Source organism: Dermacentor silvarum, chromosome 9, assembly GCF_013339745.2.
Source record: "Dermacentor silvarum isolate Dsil-2018 chromosome 9, BIME_Dsil_1.4, whole genome shotgun sequence".
In the NCBI taxonomy this organism is placed as follows: Eukaryota; Metazoa; Arthropoda; class Arachnida; order Ixodida; family Ixodidae; genus Dermacentor; species Dermacentor silvarum.
In genome coordinates this window covers 125,490,847-125,510,817 of record NC_051162.1, presented here as the reverse complement: position 1 = coordinate 125,510,817, position 19,971 = coordinate 125,490,847, and the positions used below count along the sequence as shown (strand labels likewise).

Genomic DNA, 19,971 nt, shown 5'->3' with positions numbered 1-19,971 from the left:
CTTACTCATACCTCGACAGACGTCATAGACAGTGAGGAAACGATCGGCACATCTGCCTGCTGTTCCGTACTCATTCATGTATTCCCAGGTACACCACAACATACATTTGTCATTTGCTGAGAGATATCAAAATAACACGTTCTAGTATCTTTACTGCGACGAAACCAGTCGCTAACCGTGAATCATGGCTGGAACAATTTAATAAATGTGAGGTAGTGATCTTGGTATAGAATAGGAGTGAATGAAGATAAAGTTGATGACCATGATTTTTATGATGTTCAAATATAAGGATCTGCATATGAACGAAGTGTCGATGGATTCCACGAAGCTTGTTATGGTTGTTGTTTTTTCTGTTGCCTTTACAGTGCATCCTAAAATTATCCAGAATACAAATTAGCTCACTTCAGAGCACGTTTTCTCTGTTTATCCTCAATTTTTTCCGAAATATCTTATTAGTCTCTACTACAAATTCATTTACGACCCACCTTGAGCCCTTCGAACAAAATTGCTCAATGAGGCTAACTACCTCCACATTTCAGTTAATTTATTTCACCACATTGGTACATAACCATAATGCACATATGGGGCAAAGGATGAAACGTGCATTACGTGAGCTTGACAAGCCCAATATCTCATGAAAGAAAGGCAGTAGAAGGCAATGATATATCAACGTTCACATAGCACCCTCCTTAATATGCGCAATATGCACAACCTAAAGCTTTAACGCGCGAAAATCGAATAAAGAACAATACATTCAACAGAACATTTTCAATATACCAGCACTTGTAAATATATAATATTTATTGCTGTATGGACAACGTGACATTCTAACAGAACGTGATCAATACCTTTCGTCAGCCCTATGTACGATTTCTTGCAATCTGAAAGCATTCTCCACTATCAACGCGTTCTGATACACCATGATCTGGCTTTGAGCAGTAGAACACTACCGTTCAATATCGTCTGATATCCCAGCTTGCTCTCTCTGCCTTTACTCCAGATTACAAGATTTTGCCAATCCAGTACTATATATATCTGGTAAAAGAAAACAGCACCCCACTGTCCCCATTGTACATATTTCCGTATATCCCACTTGCTTGCCTCCATAGGTGACTTTCACTTGGCACATGAAGTTGTGCCAAGTGAAATGGTTTGCGCGCGTTCGTGAAGCCTATTTTGTGCCATATGTGACTCCAAGATGTCTGACCATTCAAAGGTTTACTATTGGCTATAGGATCGTATGGTCGTATGGGCGTAAGGCTAACCACTGGTCGCATGGTCGCATGGCTAACCACACATTCAAGAAATTCAAAAGTGCGGGGAAGAAGAGGCGTGGACCGAAATATCAGACGCAACATCAGTCATTCTCCCAATGCGTGGCAGATGGCGCCACGATAGTGTTGCTCAGGTAGAAAACAAAGCGGCTTCCCAAAGGGGCTTAGTACCTGCGCCTTGCTAGCGCAAGTTCGTCAACGTGCCTTTAATGGGCCAATACCAAACACGTGTGTAGCGACGCGATGCGAAAGTACATCCTAAACGTGCTAACGCAATATCTTTCAGTGTCAATTTTATGCCAACAACCGCTAGCTTTTTTTCATACATTCATTCATCAGTCATTGAGCTTAGGGTTTGTTCCAATTGTGATCACCAAAAACAATGTCTACATTTACTGTTAAAGAGACAGATTTGAGCCCAAGTGATGGAACGCAATTGGAAGACGTCCCGGCGACCTTATGCTTCCTCGTGTCGACCAGAAAAAGCCAGAAAAGGCAGATATTATCCGTAAATTTTAACACTTTGCGTTAAACCAATTAAAAATTCAACGTAACTTACATTAGGTGCCCAAGAAAGCATGGCTGTTTTGTAAAGTGCCAGGCGAGCTTAGCAACAAGCTTCAAATTATTCTGCTCAGCCGCCATCTTGTTTGCACAGCAAAGTAACCTGCATCGCATTTCACTTCGATGATGACTTCGCGAAGCATGGATCTATTGCCAGCTTCGTCTGAACTGGTACGGTATTTAAGATTGCCGCTGGTCACTTAGCTGTCTACTTAGCCGTCTAGAGTAACTATTTGAACGCCCCATTAGATGCCGCGTAATCTGCCCCTGTAGTTCGTTCGATATCCGATGACCATTTCGGAGCCGCACATGCCAGCGACAGTTACAAGCGTCCCAACTACAGCACTAGTATTGGTGGCGGGCGGTCCGGGATTCGCCCACGCAATATTGGTCACACGGCAACGCTCACGTTTCTCGGCGTTAACGCCGCTCTAAACGAGACTTCGAATGGCGCTGCGGAGAAAAGCTGCCAACGTCTAACCTGTCTGCACGACGGTTCTGTGTACCGCATTATCCCGCTTGTAACACGAACTAGAATATATCGTCCCCACTGAATGTTTAGTTATTCAGTCCAGTATGTTCGTGCAATTTCGACCTGATTCTTACATTTTATGCAGAAATGAATGCGGAATAAGTCAGCAGGTGTGGCCTGGGAAGCACGTGGAAAGCGTGAAATAGGCTACACGTGGAAGTGCTTTAGCGGCGAAAGGTTGCGAAATTGCATGAATTTGTTGTCTGTCACTCCTTTTCACGAATATATAATGTGACCAAGGACGTGTGATTTTGGTTGTGCTTACGAATTCCTCGTATTATTGTGCACGATGGCTACAAAAACCACTTGGAAATAATTCAGAAGGCGTCGCTAGAAAACGGCGACAACGCTTCTCTTTTACTCTCTGTGAAAAGAAAAAAAAAAAAAAAGGAAGAGGTTCCAAAATCCGGCCCCTCTTTTTACGCGCTCAAAACGGATGAGAGCATTGTATTACGTGCGAGATTATACGGTAAGTTCTTCTCTCACGTGGAATGGCGTCCAACAATCCTCCCCCCCCCCCCCCCCCCTCCCTCCATCCCGCTCTCCCCACGCCTGTCCTGCTTTCCCTTAACCCTGTTGCTATACCAACAGGGGCGCTATCTCGGTTGACGCCTGTAATTCGGCAGTGCAATGGGGCTTCCATGGTTCAGCCGCTGGGGTACTGGTGTCAGAGTTACGAGAGTTTCACTGTCGTAATTGTTCGGTGTCCACCGTTTCACTGTTCTTTCGCGGAACGCCTCTATAACCTCTCCTGGGGTTCCGCTGGCCAGTAGACAAGCCGCGTCTCTTTTACGAGACGCAATAGAAGAACTCTGCGCGTCGCTGCTCACGTAATGCCTCTTCTATACGGTTCTGCCACGTTCCCCGGGGCGACGTGACGCCTGAATTTGCGCGGCAGTTTCGTTCGTTGTTTGCTCAGCCAGAATGCGAGAGCGAAAATCTCCGCAGCACCTCGCACAAATTTGTGGCGACGAAATCTCGGTCGCATATTACAGGGGCATAAAAGAAGCGCGCCGAGTTAGAGCGCGAACTTTGTTTCAGACTTTCATTTAATGCCTTAAAACGTTTTCGCTGCAAGCGTTACGCGCCTTTCGCGGCTGGAGGCCTTTCGGCGCCTAAAAACGGCCACTTCGCCGGACCCGTCTCTGTTAAGACTCGCCTTTAGAAAACGCCAGTATACGAGTATGGCCAGAGGCGTTAACGAAGGAAGATCAGATTAAGGATTGATATATATATATATATATATATATATATATATATATATATATATATATTGTTACGAGGACGACAGCAGCAACGACAGGGGCGACCGGGTTGGTAGCAGTATGACCGTTATCAAAGGTGGGTAAAATGCCCATATTCGCGACCTCTTGGCGAACCACGGCCTGAATTAGCGAAATCGGAGCCAGGTTGTTGCTTTGCATACCGTCATGAGGTGTAACGGGTGCCATGGCCTCGAGTTCTCGACGGACGATCCTGGTGACGTTTTCTGGAGCTTGCGCTTGCCGAAGCGTGGCTAAACCTTCGCAGGAGGACGTGGCAGCCGTATTAGGAAGTCGGTCGAAGCGGTGAGTGATACGTTGACTTTTGGCCAGCTCAAAACGACGACATTCAGCGATGACCGACTCCACCGTTGAGCAGTTCTTACACTGTAGCAGATTGAATGCGTCATCGGCTATGCCTTTCATTACTTGGCCCACTTTGTCCACTTCAGGCATGTCCTTGTCGACCTTGTTGCACAGAGACAACACGTCCTGAATATACGAGATGTACGGCTCCGTGGACGTCTGAGCACGAATTGCGAGCTCCTGCTTGGCCGCTAGTTGTCGTGCGATAGGTCTCCCAAATAGATCGCGTAATTTCTGCTTACAGACGTCCCAACTCGTCAGATCTGCCTCATGCGTCTCGAACCAGAGTAGCGCAGTGCCCCGCAAATAGAAGATGAGATTCGCCAGCATTATGGTCGGGTCCCACTTGTTAGTGCGGCTGACGCGCTCATACATTGCCAGCCATGCATCGACGTCCACGCCGCTGGTGCCGTTGAATGTCCCGGGATCACGAGGGTGCAAGAGAATGACCGGTGACGGGTCTTGCTCACACTGGGTCGCTTGGTCGGTCATTGTGGTGGCAGCAACGCGCCGTCCGCTGCGAAGATCCAGTTCCCGGTGTTGTAGCGAGCGTACCCCGCACCTCCACCAAAGATGTTACGGGGAGAATATATATACAATGGATATATTTACAGGGTAAGGCGCACAACGCTGCAGCAATCGTTCAGGGGAGCGCGTGCACACCAGAAAAACCACCCGTCGTCGTCGTCATCGTCCAAGCACCGACCACAGGATCGCCGCTCGTGACAATATATATATATATATATATATATATATATATATATATATCGTGTACTTCTCATTTCGTGCCAGCTAATTTACACCATTACACCAAGTAATCAGAATATTTTTGCAGAGCTGCACCACTTCGTTTATTATGTGTGAACAAAATGCCAAAAAAGGCCCGTGTCTTGTGCATTGGGGGCACGTAAGAGATCCACTGCTGTTCAAAATTAATCCGGATACTTCCACTACGGCGTGCTTCATACTGAGATCGTGGTTTTGGCGTGTAAAACCCCGAACTTCATATTGACCCTTTTCGCGGAGGAGTTTGTTTTAGAGAAACGAGATGGCGCTCACGGCGGCACGCCATACCTCTCCTCAGCGACCGCGCACGAATACGAAACCATTACTGCTTCTACCATGCTTCTGTGCGATCAGCTGTCAGAAATGCAACTGAGCTTTCGCTAACACACTGTGCTCCAATCATGCTAGATTCAATCATGTGGATTGAAGACGTGTGTAGTAGTTGGCTGGAAAAATAGTCACTGGCATGTTAAGGAATATAATGAATCTGTGTGGCCAAGTTCGCGAACCGCTGCTGCAACTGTCCGAACGTGTTACCGGCACTTCGTGATGTACGGCTTTCCTCGAGGATACAGAAATTTGCTCATCCGCCAGCCTTGTATCGCTAACCTTCAAAGAAAGGGCTTCATCCCCAGAACGTCGGCAAGAGTGAGTACCACTCGTTAAACAATGACAAAGGGAGTAGCGCCGCTTCCTGTCATAGTAAGTTTCGCGCACGTTATGTGTACACATCTTTTCCAAATGGCAGGAAAACTTACGCCCACTCTATCGCCGACGTATCAAGAATAAGTGAATGGGCGCACACTTGCATATATGCGCACTGTATACGCACAATAAATGACGGACTACACCTATGGCGCACGAATGGTCGAAGCTGAATGTTTCGTGACGGTCCACAAGAGTAAGCGAGTTACTAGCTGTAATATATATTTGCTACAAGGTATTACAATGTACAAAACAGCTACGTTTCAAGCATTCTATCGAAGAACAAATCTATCGGAACTGAGCACACCCGCGAGTGATTAGGCAGAAAATAATCAGATAGTGGCCGTACCGAGGAACTTCACTGAGTCAGAAACTGACAAGCCACTGCTTCAAAATATTCCCGAATAAACAACAAAGAGCAAAACACACTAATCCTCACTGAATTCATAATCGGAAAGCTGGGATAGCTTGGAATACATATTTAACCCCGCTTTTAGAACAAGCACCATATACGCTGCTTGCGCCGTTTGGACATAGCTTAATCAGCTCCGAAAGCACTTTTGCATGTTATATGAAGCTGTGATCAAAGCTTCGTGTCGTCCACCTAGCCACCCTTTACGATATCTCCGAAAACGGAGGTTTTCTAAGCCGCGCCGGCGTACACTTCCATTGTAAACAAGAAGGCAACGGAGGCAGTTGAGGCAAGCAATGGACGCATCACCACGTGATCAAACATGGCAGCGCCCACGGGATCGCCGCGAAAAGGGTCAATACGACCCAACGTCGGTGCTACCATTAGTAAGAAACAGACTTATAAAACAAAAGTTGTAATGAGACCAACAGCTCTTTGGATTAACACATCATTTTGTAACTTCACCAATTCGGGTTACCCTCCGATGGTGGCGTAGCGGCTTTGGTGTTCGAGAATTTAATTCGAGAAATTCGAAAACTTAATGAATTGTAAAGCGGGCTTATAGAAAAAAAAAGTCTTTTCAGCACAACTACTACTTCAATGTCTGTGGACCGAGTAACAATAGCACTATATACTGTTCAGGTCGACGGCAGCTGTAAGCGTAAGGACAGGTTCACGCAAGGTGAACGATGTCATCGTGACAAGTCCGAACGGTTTGACAGTCCTTTACGAGTCGTTCGATGTGATATAAGTGCACCTGTTTTTATTCTTCTTTGCCAAGAAGAATGACGTCATGACCTGACGTGACGTCATCACATCTCGTGCCAAAATTCTTGTCCCAGATAGAACTCATCCCTGCATTGAAATGTACAAATTCCAAGAAGACTGAGACGCAAAAAGAAACAAAATGTCAGTAATCTATTACAGGTATACGGTGACATTTCTGGAGTGACATTTGGCCAAGCCATGGATTCTGTTCTGTTACATATGCGTTCCTGTGGAGACACGCATTGAGAGAACAACTCGGCTGCTCCACTTCTCTGTGTGTTGTAAAATTATATTACAGATAAATCATATAAAAGAAGGAATAAGCATGTGATATCGAAAGTGAGTTACTTGCCTTTCCTGAAAATGATTTCAGGCTTTGAGATCGAAACCAAATTACCCTGCCCACGTGATAAAAGTGGAACTGTGTGTATTCCTCAAACGGCAATGAAAAAGAAAGTGAAAAGAAAGAACGAGAAGAAAAGAAGACGTAGTTGCTGGCTTCACTGCAGCCGAAGTTGTCTACGCTTTCCTGCAAAAGTTCTTCGAGAGGTTGAATCGTGACGTAAACCTCGCGTAGCATGCAAGCGTCCTAAGAGCCGGAAAAAGAAAGAAAGAAAAGAAGATTGTTGCACACAAAATTTGTCAGATAAGAATGTAACCGCTGATTGAGCTGCCATTTACCTAGCAAGGGAGCCACAGAGTTTCTTTCTCTTGTGAGGTTCAGGGCCGAAAATGGCTGACTCGGATATGCACGGTCTTTTTTCAATCTTGCTAAGCAACACAGGCGATATCACCGAGGGACAGGAATACCGTATTTACTCGAATCTAGGTAGATAGCTGTTTTTTATTTTCGCATATGTAACAAAACTCCTAAGTCGGCTTAGATTAGAGGATTTCTTGAGGATCATCGGAACTGAAAAAAAAAAGTCTCTCCGCTAACGCCAAAAACATAGACAATCCAGTAGCCATTACTACAGCCAATGCTGCATGGTAACTGACTGTAGCGGTAGGCCATTTTGAGTGCATTGAATGCGTGAAATGCAGGCACAGTCTTTCTATTTTTTTTTGTTCTTGAAAGCATTTCTCTATCGAGACGCTGTGGCTGGGCGCGCATTGTCGAAGTTTAGCCTACAGCAAGCCGGGGTATGTGTGTGACTGGCGCTTGACATTGGTGACAAATGTCGCTTGCTTTTTATTTGTGTGTGGCAGTTGTCACTGACTGTTATCTTGGTCGGCTTGCACTGGAGGAAAGTTTTTTTTTAATTTAGCTTCCGAAATTGGGGGGTCGGCTCAGAATCTAGGCCAGCCTAGAGAGAGAGAGCTTTATCTTCACAAAACCAGAGAAGTCGGCCAAAGCTATAGCTTGAATGATGATGATGATAAGAGAAGGATCTGCGTATATACAAGTCCACTAAGTTGCGGCATCTCTAACGTCATGTGTCTAGCCCCGTGGCTTGCATAAGGGCTAGAGCTGCCCTTGTAATCAAGTCGCTCTGTTTCCGTTAGGCCAATTACCCAAAACAGTGTCATCAGATAGTGCCCTGCTATCAACGTGTGCCATCGAACATGCTCCTGTCCTTCTCCCGCGTACGCTGGACAAACGAAAACACGTGCGGAATTGTTTCTGGCACCTGACGGCGTTCGCAGTATGGGCCTGCGTAACGGCATCATAAAGATGTGTATAACATCTGGTGAACGCGACACCAAAGCCGGCCTTACATTGGAGTCGATGCGGTAGTGAGAATTCCTGCCCGGCCGACTCCTGCTCGGCGAAACCCGGTGAAGCCTGGAAACTGTCTCCTCTTCCGGAAGGGTGAATCGCTACCGCTCCGCGTACATGGACAACGTCAGCGCATAATTGGATCTGCTGGCTCGTGATGTCAGTGAACCTGCACTGCCGTGAGACCAGTTCGGGGTCCATAGCAATAAAAAAAAAGGAAAAAACGTCTAAGCCGTGGGTTCATAATTGATCGGGTGAATTTTCTTACAACCTGTTCATTCGTACAGAAGACGCATACTGCAGCAGTTCCCCTTGGCGCGCGGGTTAGCTTTATACGCTGCAGTTTTCTTTATTTTTATTGCAATACCAGGTAAAAGGTTAGAGCTGGTATTAGTTTGTCCGCACGTAAGTTCTATAAACGCAGTCAACCATCGTCTTCCCCTTCACGGAAACCCCCGTCTTATGGTGAAGGAAAGCATTTACCACAAGGCATGGCCTTCGAGATCGGGTGCCGCGCGCGCTATGGGGAAAGCGTTCGCCGGCCGTGCTCGGAGGTCATGCGCAGGGCATTGCACGCCTTGTGCACTGGGAGCCGGCCGCGCTAAACACTGAGACACTGTGGAACTTTTTGAAGCGAAGCTATTCTTACGAACCCTCGTGGGCACCACTGGCCGTGGCTGCTGCATGCCTTGCCGAATAACTCAAACACATAAAATGGAATAATATCTCGTTCGATGGTGTGAGCGAACATCGGGTCCTCTCCTCACCCCATATTATTACGCGCGCCAACATCCTCCCCGTTCAGACCTCACACCGGGGTGAGCTATAAGCTGCACCACCCGAAGACCTGCGCCAGACTCTGTCGCTGCTCCTGGTGCGCCACATCCACCACATCCATGGGAGCGATGGCACCAGCCACCAATTCACCACCAGGGTGCGCCACCTCGACAAGCGAGGATAACTAGGACTAGAGCCGTCGTACAATTATGTTTTTCTTCTTATTCTCGCATCAGTTGCATCCGGGAGTGCTCATACCTTCGGGCTACTCCCCTATTCCTTCACCTTCACCTTACTCCTGGGAGACCGCGCTGAACAGCTCAGACCCGCAATAGCAGCGATGGCTGATCCAGCGGGCACGCGGGGTGGCGCGAGCCAATGGGGACCTGAACTAAGGGCTCCACCCCACGAGGAAGTCGCCCCACCTCATCAACAATAAATGTTTTCTCTCTCTCTCTCTCGCCGGGAACCAGGCAGCGCATGCCGCGGTTCGAGACCATGCACGCAGGGTCATCTTCGACACGCAGAGAACACGGACCAATGGCTGTCACGAAGACGCTGAACGGAATTACTCCAAGAAGTACTCAGATATCTTGCATGGCGCACTACAGGAAGCAGAGGAGTCGCTACCCGCCCGCACATAAGAGGATGAGTAGGGAACAAGCGGTGACCTGGAGAAGACTCCAGGCTGGAACCTACTCGCATGAAACACTGCGGGACGCCATGCATCCGGGGACCTATGGGTGGGACTGCAAGTTCTGCCCGCCGGACACGCCCAACATCGTGGAATAAGGGTGCAGGAATAACCCAGGACGTACCACCGTCATCACCACCACCAGGCGATAACAAGCAGAAAGAAGCGGAACCAGAGGAAGAATCGGAAGACCAGTGGGAGACTGCTGGTGACGCAAGACCCTGAAAACTCAGCTACGGTTGGTGAACAAGGCTCGGGCGGTGGCAGCGAGCCATGGCTACCCGGTCTGAGGAGGCTACCCACCTTTGGGCTCAAGTCGAAGAAGCCTGGTATAACAATAAAGTTTATTTCTCTCTCGTATTCTCAGCCCAGCAGCCACATGTTCAAACCGTTAGATCACAATCGCAAGCACAATCCTCTCGTGAATAAGCCTAGTAGCCCTTTGTGACGAGCAGCGCGTGGGTGATCACATCGCATGTTTAGGATTTGCGAGTTGCACGTTCGCGCGACAACACCCCCGCGCGCTCGCACCAGTTTTCATTAGGCGACAGATGCACAAGTTAAACTTCGTGACATCAAGCTTGCCAGAGACCCTCGCTATGCAATCAGCGAGAAAGATAAAAGGAATACTGAGAAGTAAAAAAGAAAGTACAGTTAACTTCCCCCAATGCTTTCAATGGCCTTATCTTCTGTGGTGTTCATGTGTTTGTAAGTAAGAAAAAAAAAAAAAAACCAACAACAACAAACGAGCCGCTCGGTTCCTCTTATTCATCACGCTTAACATATAGACTCTTTGTTTTGCACATTGACGTCAGGACCACCAAACTCGCGAACTTTTTCTATGCAAATAAGATTCAGGTCGAACACAATGTACTCGGTGAAAGACACGTGGTAGGCGCGGTGACAGCCGTTAACAAAGTCTATATACAGAAGCTTCACAGTGGCTGCGCATGAAGTAAGGTGCGCTTCTGTTCGTGTATACCTCGTCTTTCATTTGAAGTTTTTTTTTTTTTCACTTTGTTCATTATCTCAGTTTTGGAGGGAAGAACGTGGTGCAGTTTAATTAGGAGCCAGTGGGGCAAAAGAGACGCTAAATGGTTCTATTCCGCACAAAGTCAATCAGGCGACGACGAGGGACTTCGGGCGAAGAGGTGGTCTAATTTGCATAATGCCAACAACGAAATGACAAAAAAAAAAGAAAGACTGCTGCTACTGTACAAAGTGTTCTGGAGAAGGAAGACTGGAACTGACAAGACGCAATGTCTACCTGTACATGCCAGAAAGTCTTGTTTGCAAAAGCAGCTCTATAGGCTCACTGTTCAAACACGGAAGTGCCGGCTACAAACTGAACCGCAATTAATTCCGCTTGCTTCTTACTACGCGTGAATCGGGGAACTTTCCGTTAGCTTTAATTAGCAAAGTGGGGTGGTGTGCCGGGCTGCGTAGCCATGACAACTGCATTCTTCTTTTCATCATATTAGTGAGAGTAACAAAAAAAAAAAACATGGTGATGATTGAAATGCTCAGCTATGCAGAATAAATCGACAGCTTCACCACCTTCAGATGAATGCGAAGGTTTATTTGCTAGTGACCTTGTCTTCAATTCACGTACGTACTGTACGTTCGGTTCGTAGAGTGTTTCATAAACGCCGCCATGTTTCATCGTGCCCCACCTGCGGCCAGATGTTTTTTCATTCACTTTCATTTCCATTAATTTATCATTTGTTTCATTCATTTAATAAGTACAAGTCATTTCCTTTATGCTGTCCTTGGTGTCCCTGCTTGTTGGCTTCTTATGATGTGACAAATAACAATTTAAAAAATCGGGCCCTCGGTTTCCTTTTCTCTCGTTCACTCCATAGCGAGGCCTCGAATCCGGCAGGACTGATGCCTTCCGGTAGCATGTGTGGGTTTAATAACCAGTTGCCTTCACCCAAAACGATCACGTACACGTGACGCCTGCGGCCGAAGGGATGTTCCAATTATGCCGCCAAGGCCGGGAGTGGTGTGTGATGGCTAACACTCCCAGGATTAGTTCTAGTAGACATAAACATCAATACCCCTGAAAGTGGATGGGAAAACGGCGCCGCGGTAGCTGCATTGGTAAGAGCATCGCACGCGTAATGCGAAGACGTGGGTTCGTGCCCCACCTGCTCCCAGCTGTTTAAAAAAAATACTCTTTCATTTCCAATAATTTATCATTTCTTTATTTCAATTATTAAGTGCAATTATTTCCTCTATGCTGTCCTTGGTGTCCTTGTTTGTTGGGTTCTTATGATATGACTAATAAAAAATCGGGCCCTCGGTTTCCTCGAACATGAGTGGCACAGGCTAACACTCCAAAGGCTATATGTCATCATCATCACCAGCCTATATTTATGTCCACTGCAGGACGAAGGCTTCTCCCTGCAATCTCCAATTACCCCTGTCTGGCGCTATCCGATTTCAACTTGCGCCTGCAAATTTCCTAACTTCATCACCCCACCTAGTTTTCTGCCGTCCTCGACTGCGCTTCCCTTCTCTTGGTATCCATTCTGTAACTCTAATGGTCCACCGGCTATCCATCCTACGCATTACATGGCCTGCCCAGCTTCATTTTTTCCTCTTAATGTCAACTGGAATATCGGCTATCCCCGTTTGCTCTCTGATCCACACCGCTCTCTTCCCGTCTCTTAACGTTAGTCCTAACATTTTTCCTTCCTCCGCTCTTTGTGCGGTCCTTAACTTGTTCTCGAGCTCCTTTGTTAACCTCCAAGTTTCTGCCCCATATGTTAGTACCGGTAGAATGCAATGATTGTGCACTTTTCTTTTCCACGACACTGGTAAGCTCCCCGTCAGGATTTGGCAATGCCTGCCGTATGCACTCCAACCCAATTTTATTCTTGTGTAAATTTATCTCTCATTATCAGCGTTCCCTGTGAGTAACTACCTTGATAAACGTACACCTTTACAGACTCTAGAGGCTGACTGGCGATTCTTGTTCCCTTGCCAGGCTGTTGGACATTATCTTTGTCTTATGCATATTAATCTTCAACCCCACTCTTACACTTTCTCGGTTAAGGTCCTCAATCATTTGTTGTAATTCTTCCGCATTGTTGCTGAATAGGAAAATGTCATCTGCAAACCGAAGGTTGCTGGGATACTCACCGTTGATCCTCACTTTTAAGCCTTCCCAGTCTAAGAGCTTGAATACTTATTCTAAGCATGCAGTGAATAGCATTGGAGAGATAGTGTCTCCTTGCCTGACCCCTGTCTTGATAGGTAACTTTCTACTTTTCTTGTGGAGAACCAAGGTAGCTGTGCAATCCTTGTAGATGTTTGCCAAGATATTCACGTATGCCTCCTGTACTCCTTCATTACGCAATGCCTCTATGACTGCTGGTATCTCTACTGAATCAATAGCCTTAGCAATAACCAATAACCTTAGCAATAGCGAATAGCAAGCCAAGTCTGCGGCATTCCACACTCTGCCTCATGCATATTGACCCCCCTGCGGGACGCTGCCGCACATTCGCTTAATTTCCGAGCTTCCGTATCGACCCCGTCGGCGTGTTTCGATACCGAGAAATAAATCGAGCGAATCCACGATTGCGGTCACGTTATTGCGTTCATTTGTTTGAGCCGGTACTGCAGGGGGAAATGAATTAATTACATGACAAAGAGAGTGCCGAAAACAACCATTATTAAGCATGTGGAACCATGTCCTACATACTTAAACATGGCCCCAGTTACAGGTACGTAAAAGAATGTTTATAGGCACAGGTGTGAGAGAAAAGTTTTCAGTAACAGTGGATATTTTAGGGAAACAAAGTTCCGTATATTTATTGTTACGTGAAAGTAAAAAGTGAACAAAAAACGTTAAGATACATTGATAGGCCGTTTTTTAGGTTTTGTGATTGTGAGGCGCCGTTCCGTTCGAGCAAGTAGAAAACATATGCAAATTTTTTCCATCGATAGATGATGACTGAATGATCGTAGGAGCAATGAAGCAAGCCAAGTCTACGGCGCTCCGCACTCTGTCCCATACATGGTGACTCCACAGCGGGGCGCTGCAACACATTCGCTTAATTTCCGCGTTTCGGTATCGACGTACCCGCCGGCGTCGTTCAACGGCGAAAAAATAGAAAGCAATGGAATCCACGCCGACGGCACGTGATTGCGTTCATTTGTTCGTGGCCCTGCTGGGAGGCAGAAATGAATAAATTACACAACGAGCGCATCGCCGAGAGGATTAGTCCTGTGTGCAGCGCGTTCGGGGGAACAAAAATGAAGCCTTTCTGGCTACCCGCCCCGTGGATACTGACTTCGCGGAGCGGCCGAAAATGGATTACGAGCTATTACGACCCGTTGCATCAGCTGCCGGCAATATCGGAGTATGTATGCTTCTGCTTGGGCTTTGTGCAGTGTGCCTGTTTTGTTCTTCAACTTGGTGTTTGGGGTGCAGTCGTGTTCTGTAGCGTATATGTGCGCGTACATGGCATGTCCGGAGACTGTTCGCGCTTGTGGCGACCTCTGGGGGCGTGTACTACGGCGAGACAGGGGCGACTGACGCAGACGGTTTTGCGTGGGCGGGCGTCATTTCATTAGCGGTGAATAGGTTGGTTTCGTCACGAAAGCGTTGCTAGGAAGGAAGCCCGAGTCGCAGAGGTTTAATTCCATCCGAGGAAGAGATTGGAATTCTTTACTTTGGGCGCCATGCATTGTTTCAGTATATTTTGCTTTCATTTACTTTTTTTGGCAGCGACCACTGAACTGTGGAAGACGATCTAATAAAGCTTCAACTATTTGGGGCTCGGCTGATACCGTAGTTTCTTTCAGAATCAATAGTTTATTGCGAACGAAAAAAACTGCTGCTCGTGCCATGTGGGCACGAAAAATGCGGGCCCGTAATGTTTTTGATCACTGAAGTTAGCACCGTGATCTGTGCATAGTGTTCATGTGTCGGTGACAACCTAAGAATTGCGAAGAAGCTCCGCCCACAAACACCCACGTGCAAAGAAAGCCGAGGCAGCTGGGGTCCACTCACAATCATATACAACCAATTAGGTTCGCTTATTAATGCGAAAGCACTATATGCCCCATTGCGCGAAAATCCGTCGGCGTGAGCGAAAGATGGAACCAAAAATGGCCGACGCTGCAAGGAGTAAAAAACAGGTCACAAATGCTCAAATTGACGTCACATTTCTCAGGGAGGTTCCTCTAAACGAAGTCAATTATTGGCTTTCAAAAGAAAATTTCGTGCACTTTGGTCTGGTAGGGAATCAAACATGCGAGACGAGCACGCTTCCTCGATGCCAAGGCTAATCCACGGTTCTGGCTTACTAAAGGTGTCCCTAGTGCGTGCGTGATTGCGCACGTCACGTCGTAGCCATCTGGCTGACTAAAGGTGTGGCCTAGTGCACGCGTCATTGGGCACGTGACGGTGCCGACAATGAGGGGGAGGTGGCGCCACGTCATGAGTGTATAATATGAGCGTTTTCATGACGTTAGCAGGTCTACAAACAGCATAATGCTTTCGCATTCCCACACGTAGCAGACGTGCCTCCGCCGAATTATTTGCTAGCATCAAGCGGCGTTGCGTGTTTGAAACAGCCGTTTTCTCCTCACAGAACGGCCTTTTATCACTGGTTTCGGGATGAAACTTGAATGCCTAGGACAAATTTCATGGGTGGTCCTGATATCACTGCTCAGCCAAAGCTATTATTTTAGCATGCAACAACGAGATTTTATTTTATAGTTAGTCCAGCGTTTACATTAGAAGAGCAAAGTCAATAAGCTGTGAGCGGACTCCAGCTGTCTGCGCTCTCTTCCAGAGGGGAAGTGCAGGTACAGATAGTTTCTGTTTCGCGTTTCGTGATAATTTCGCGTTTACGCTCGCTCTTAGTCGTCTTCGGTTTCGGAAGGAGTGTGTCACGTGACCACGGTTCCCACAATCTGTGGTTCGTTTTTTTCCCTTTTTTCTTTCTTTGGTCATGATGTTTAGTGCAGGTACAAATAGTTTCTGTTGGTAGAGCTTGTTTATGATTCTTAGGTGGTCACCGACTGTAGTACTTCGAATGATTCATTGCTACATCTATACAGAAACTCCTTGACTTGCACAGCGGTGTACACTTTCCACCGCGTCCTCCTTACACTCCAAATATGGCTCCTCATAAGTTCCGATAACTAAGAGAATCTTTTTTGCAAGTGTGTACCACATGGTCGGTGGAAACATTTTGCAAAACGTCTTTGCAAAATACGTTCCACATTTTAGGGGAAACTGACTGGAACGAGATTAAGAGCGTAGGTTGTCGCCGACCACAAGCTTCTCGAGAACTCGTTTAGCACGCTCGCGTGCAATCCTCCGTGACGTCACTGACCCGGTACCGACGACGCATCAGGCAGTCGAGACGCACTGCACGGGAGCACTTTCTTAGAACAACAACAACAAATATTATCCCGAGAGTGTTGAGTTCAACAACCGCAGTTGTCCCAGAATAACGCTTCCGATAAATGCGCGTAGCTGTTGCCGGCCGTGGTTTCCTTCGCGGTATATAACCGAAGCCTCGAGGCACGTTCAGCGACCGCTAACATGATCCCGTGCCGTCTGGTTCGGCCCCTTGGTGACGACCGCTCACTTCCGACTTCCTAGAACCCTATACCAACCCTCTCTCCTTCTCTTTTGTTTTTTCTCCCCTCACATCTGCGGGGGCTGAGGGAACGGCCCCCGCATACAGCCCGAAAGTGTCGTCTCGCTCTTCTAATCTCGACATCTGTCGCAGAGCAGTGCAAAACGAGCTGTACTACATTTTTGCCCTAGCACTCCGAGTCGCATACTTTAGTAGCGTGCAGCAGATGGCGCTTAGGTAATTGACTGTCGCGTAGGGAACGGGCCGGCCGCGTCACGTTATCAGCTTTTGCCTCGCTGCACGCAAGTTGAGGATAGTTTGGCGGACTGGCGCTCTCGCACCCGAACGTTGCCTTGCGTTTACGCTCGCTCTTAGTCGTCTTAGGTTTCGGAAGGAGTGTGTCACGTGACCACAGTTCCCACAGTCCATGGTTCGTCTTTTTCTTTTTTTCTTTTCTTTCTTTGGTCATGATGTTCAGGCGCTGACACGCGTTCTTGGGCGTTCAAGTTGTAAGCTTGCTTTTTTTTCTCCCTTGCCACTGCGGCGCATGGCTGGGTAAACACTGCAGACTGTTGTTTCGCAGCCGGCGTAGGCAGATGCGACAGCATCTTCCCCGAGATGCCGCCATCTTTGATTTCCGGTTTGCGGAGGAACGTGAGCCGAAGGTGGAACCCCTCGAGGTAATATGGAGGATAACATGCAAATAGTTTTCGATTAAGCCGTAGTATAGCTAACGACAAATGCTTGGCATAAATGTGTTTAAAGATGCTATACATTCCACGGGAAAGCTGTTTGTCTACACATGTGTATTAGAATGTATAGTTGAAATCAATAGATCACGAGTAATAATTGCTCTATTCTTTCATTATCACGCCAATTGAGCGTGGGTTACGGGCAACCCATGAGTGTCGTCCCTGATTTCAAGGTGGTATCATAACAACCAAATGGGTCTCATGAACTTGATACCCTTCTATACGACAGATTAAGGCTCAGAATTTTGGTTACTGAGTAGTAGTGCAATTATTGATTGATTTATTGATTGGTTTTTGCCATCTGAATGTGATTTTTAACGAGCGCGCAACGATGTGCACTGAGGGAACGCGAAGATAGCTGGCACTCTGGCAGCTGAGCTCTCGCGCTAGCGACGTCGGTCGCGCGATTATGCTGCGTCCTCAGGTAATTATTCGGATGACACTATAGTAGCAGTGAGTCTGAGGAAGATGCGAAATTACGAGATAAAGTCCCAATACTTCACCGGACCGTCATCAGTTGCTCTGTAGCGAACTTTGTTTTGACGACTGACTGACGACTTATGCCGACAGAGATGTCCTAGAGATATTGGCAACATAATACTCTTCTTATCCATTGTCTCTGCTGCATGTAGTGAAGCTGTCGTGCTGCCAGTCAAGCAGAGTGTTACGCGTTGCCTTACATATATGGGGCACTTACCGGAAGCCACACCGGTGTTCCCTCTTACGCATTGCTCACGTTACAACTAAATGCGATGCGTACAGTTTTGTTTACTTTCATCCTATGCGAACATGTTATCTCCCAGGATGTTTTTGGTTATCCGCCACAAAGCCGCATGTTTACTGTCATGCAGTTTGAATGTTTAAGTCCTGCATCGTTCGCAAGCTATGCCGAAATGCCAACTCCAAATCAGGCCCAGTGAGAGACGTATATGCACCGACGTCACAGGGATGTCACGTGTGGGATTCTTGTCGAGCGAGGAGTGGATGTATGAAGAGGAAAAGTACAAGTATCGAGCGACATTTAGGGAGAAGGAGGAAACAACTTTACTCAAAATTTCAGACAGAGTAGATCTGAAGGCCTTGACCTCCAGGTGACCTCGGTTGAGGTCACCTGCAGAGCCCTGGTCGTGAGATTTTCTTGGATGGTCTTGTCTTCTCACCTTAAGAGGGCCTCCCAGGCTTCCTCCGAAGGAGCTGGCCGTAGTTTTTTCGGAGGGGGCTTGGCAGAGCATCCCCATAAGATATGGTTTTGGGTGGCCAGTTGGTTCTGGCCGCAATTTAGGCAAATTGGGTCCACCAGTTCATACGTAATATGCGCCAATCCGTGTGGGCAGGGAAAAGAGTCAGTTTCTCTCTGATGTAAAATCGTGACCTGTTCCCTGGATAGCTCCTTATTAGGAACTGGATAGATTGTCCTAACCTCTTTGAAAAATCTGGTAAGTTCATTAAATGTGGTCGCTGGCTCACTCCAGAAGTGCCACCGAGTCTGAGGAGCACCCCGCCCGGTTGGTTAAGCCTCGCGCTGTTTGGTGCGCTGCCTCGTTCCCTAGGGATTCTCCAACTCTTACGTCACAGTGGCACAAACCCACTCAGGGGGATCGGCCAAGAACGGGCACACACCAAGTACCACACAATGAGTAGCTAAATGAAAGAAAGTAAATCAAATCAAATAATTTGTGAAATATAATTAACAGTTCCATTAACAGATCGGTGTGCTTTAGAGGTGCCTGCGAGACGACATTTGGCGTTCATGTTTTATGCAGGAAGTTACTATCTTGTTACGCAAAACGGAGGTAGGCATACTTGCTCAGCATAACAGAGTTATAAAAGCCCCTTTGCTTGTACGTTAATATATATATATATATATATATATATATATATATATATTTATTCGGCGAGGTAGCGACCAATGTAACAGCCAGGCAGCGAAGCAAAACCCAGGAAAGTAGACAATAGTCAGGTAGACAAGTAGACAAGAATGCTTCGCTGTAATAGTACTAATAATAACACACCAGACGACGGTATTAAAAACGCACTTCAAAGGCTGTTATGTCCCTCAGGACTGCATTCGCGTCTGAGAAGGTTATACTGTGGCACCCTCACAAAGATCGGCATATGTTTGCACGGAACCACTTTGAAGCACACGCGAACTTCTTTCTCCCGTTCACTTACTTCTTCCTATCCGTTCTTCTTCTGTGTGGCATAGTGCCACAGCAAAGCCTCGCGCATAAAGGCGTATACGAACAAAGCGGAGCCGCCGGCTTTTTTCTCCTGGGTAATTATGCCTCGCAAGGGAGTTGCGCGCACAGGGAACGTTGTGTTTACGACCAAGGTCCTGCCGTCGGTAATGCGATAAGGTTCATAACGGAAATCCGAGAAGAGGCGTTAGGCGTAATTCAATATAGCGTGATGCGATACTCCGTGCAACACGATAATGCACGAATCCTGCGGGCGAAAGGAAAAAGCTTTCGTGCAGCTGAAACTGTACGTGCTATATGTGGCTAGACTATAACATTGTCACAAAGGGACACTAATACCGGGACAAAGAATTTCAGCTGTGTTTGTCAATTATCCTTCTACGATACCAAAAAACGCCACTCTTACTGTAAGAAAATGCTTGATAAGCCTAAAAAAGAGACTCAAAAACGAGAGACTACAGGCGACGCCATCTTGATGCTCTCGCACCAGTTTTCTGTGACGTCATGGATTTTAATGGACTCTCCTCGGGGCTAGTAAATTTTATTATCGGCG

The 19,971-nt window shown here is 47.1% G+C and overlaps 1 protein-coding gene across 2 annotated transcripts in view; it reads right to left on the bottom strand.

Moving 5' to 3' along the window:
• The window catches only part of LOC119464248 (toxin Tbo-IT2-like), a 328,743-nt gene that overhangs the window by 95,043 nt on the left and 213,729 nt on the right, over positions 1-19,971 (bottom strand). The gene's annotated exons all lie outside the window — the stretch shown is intronic.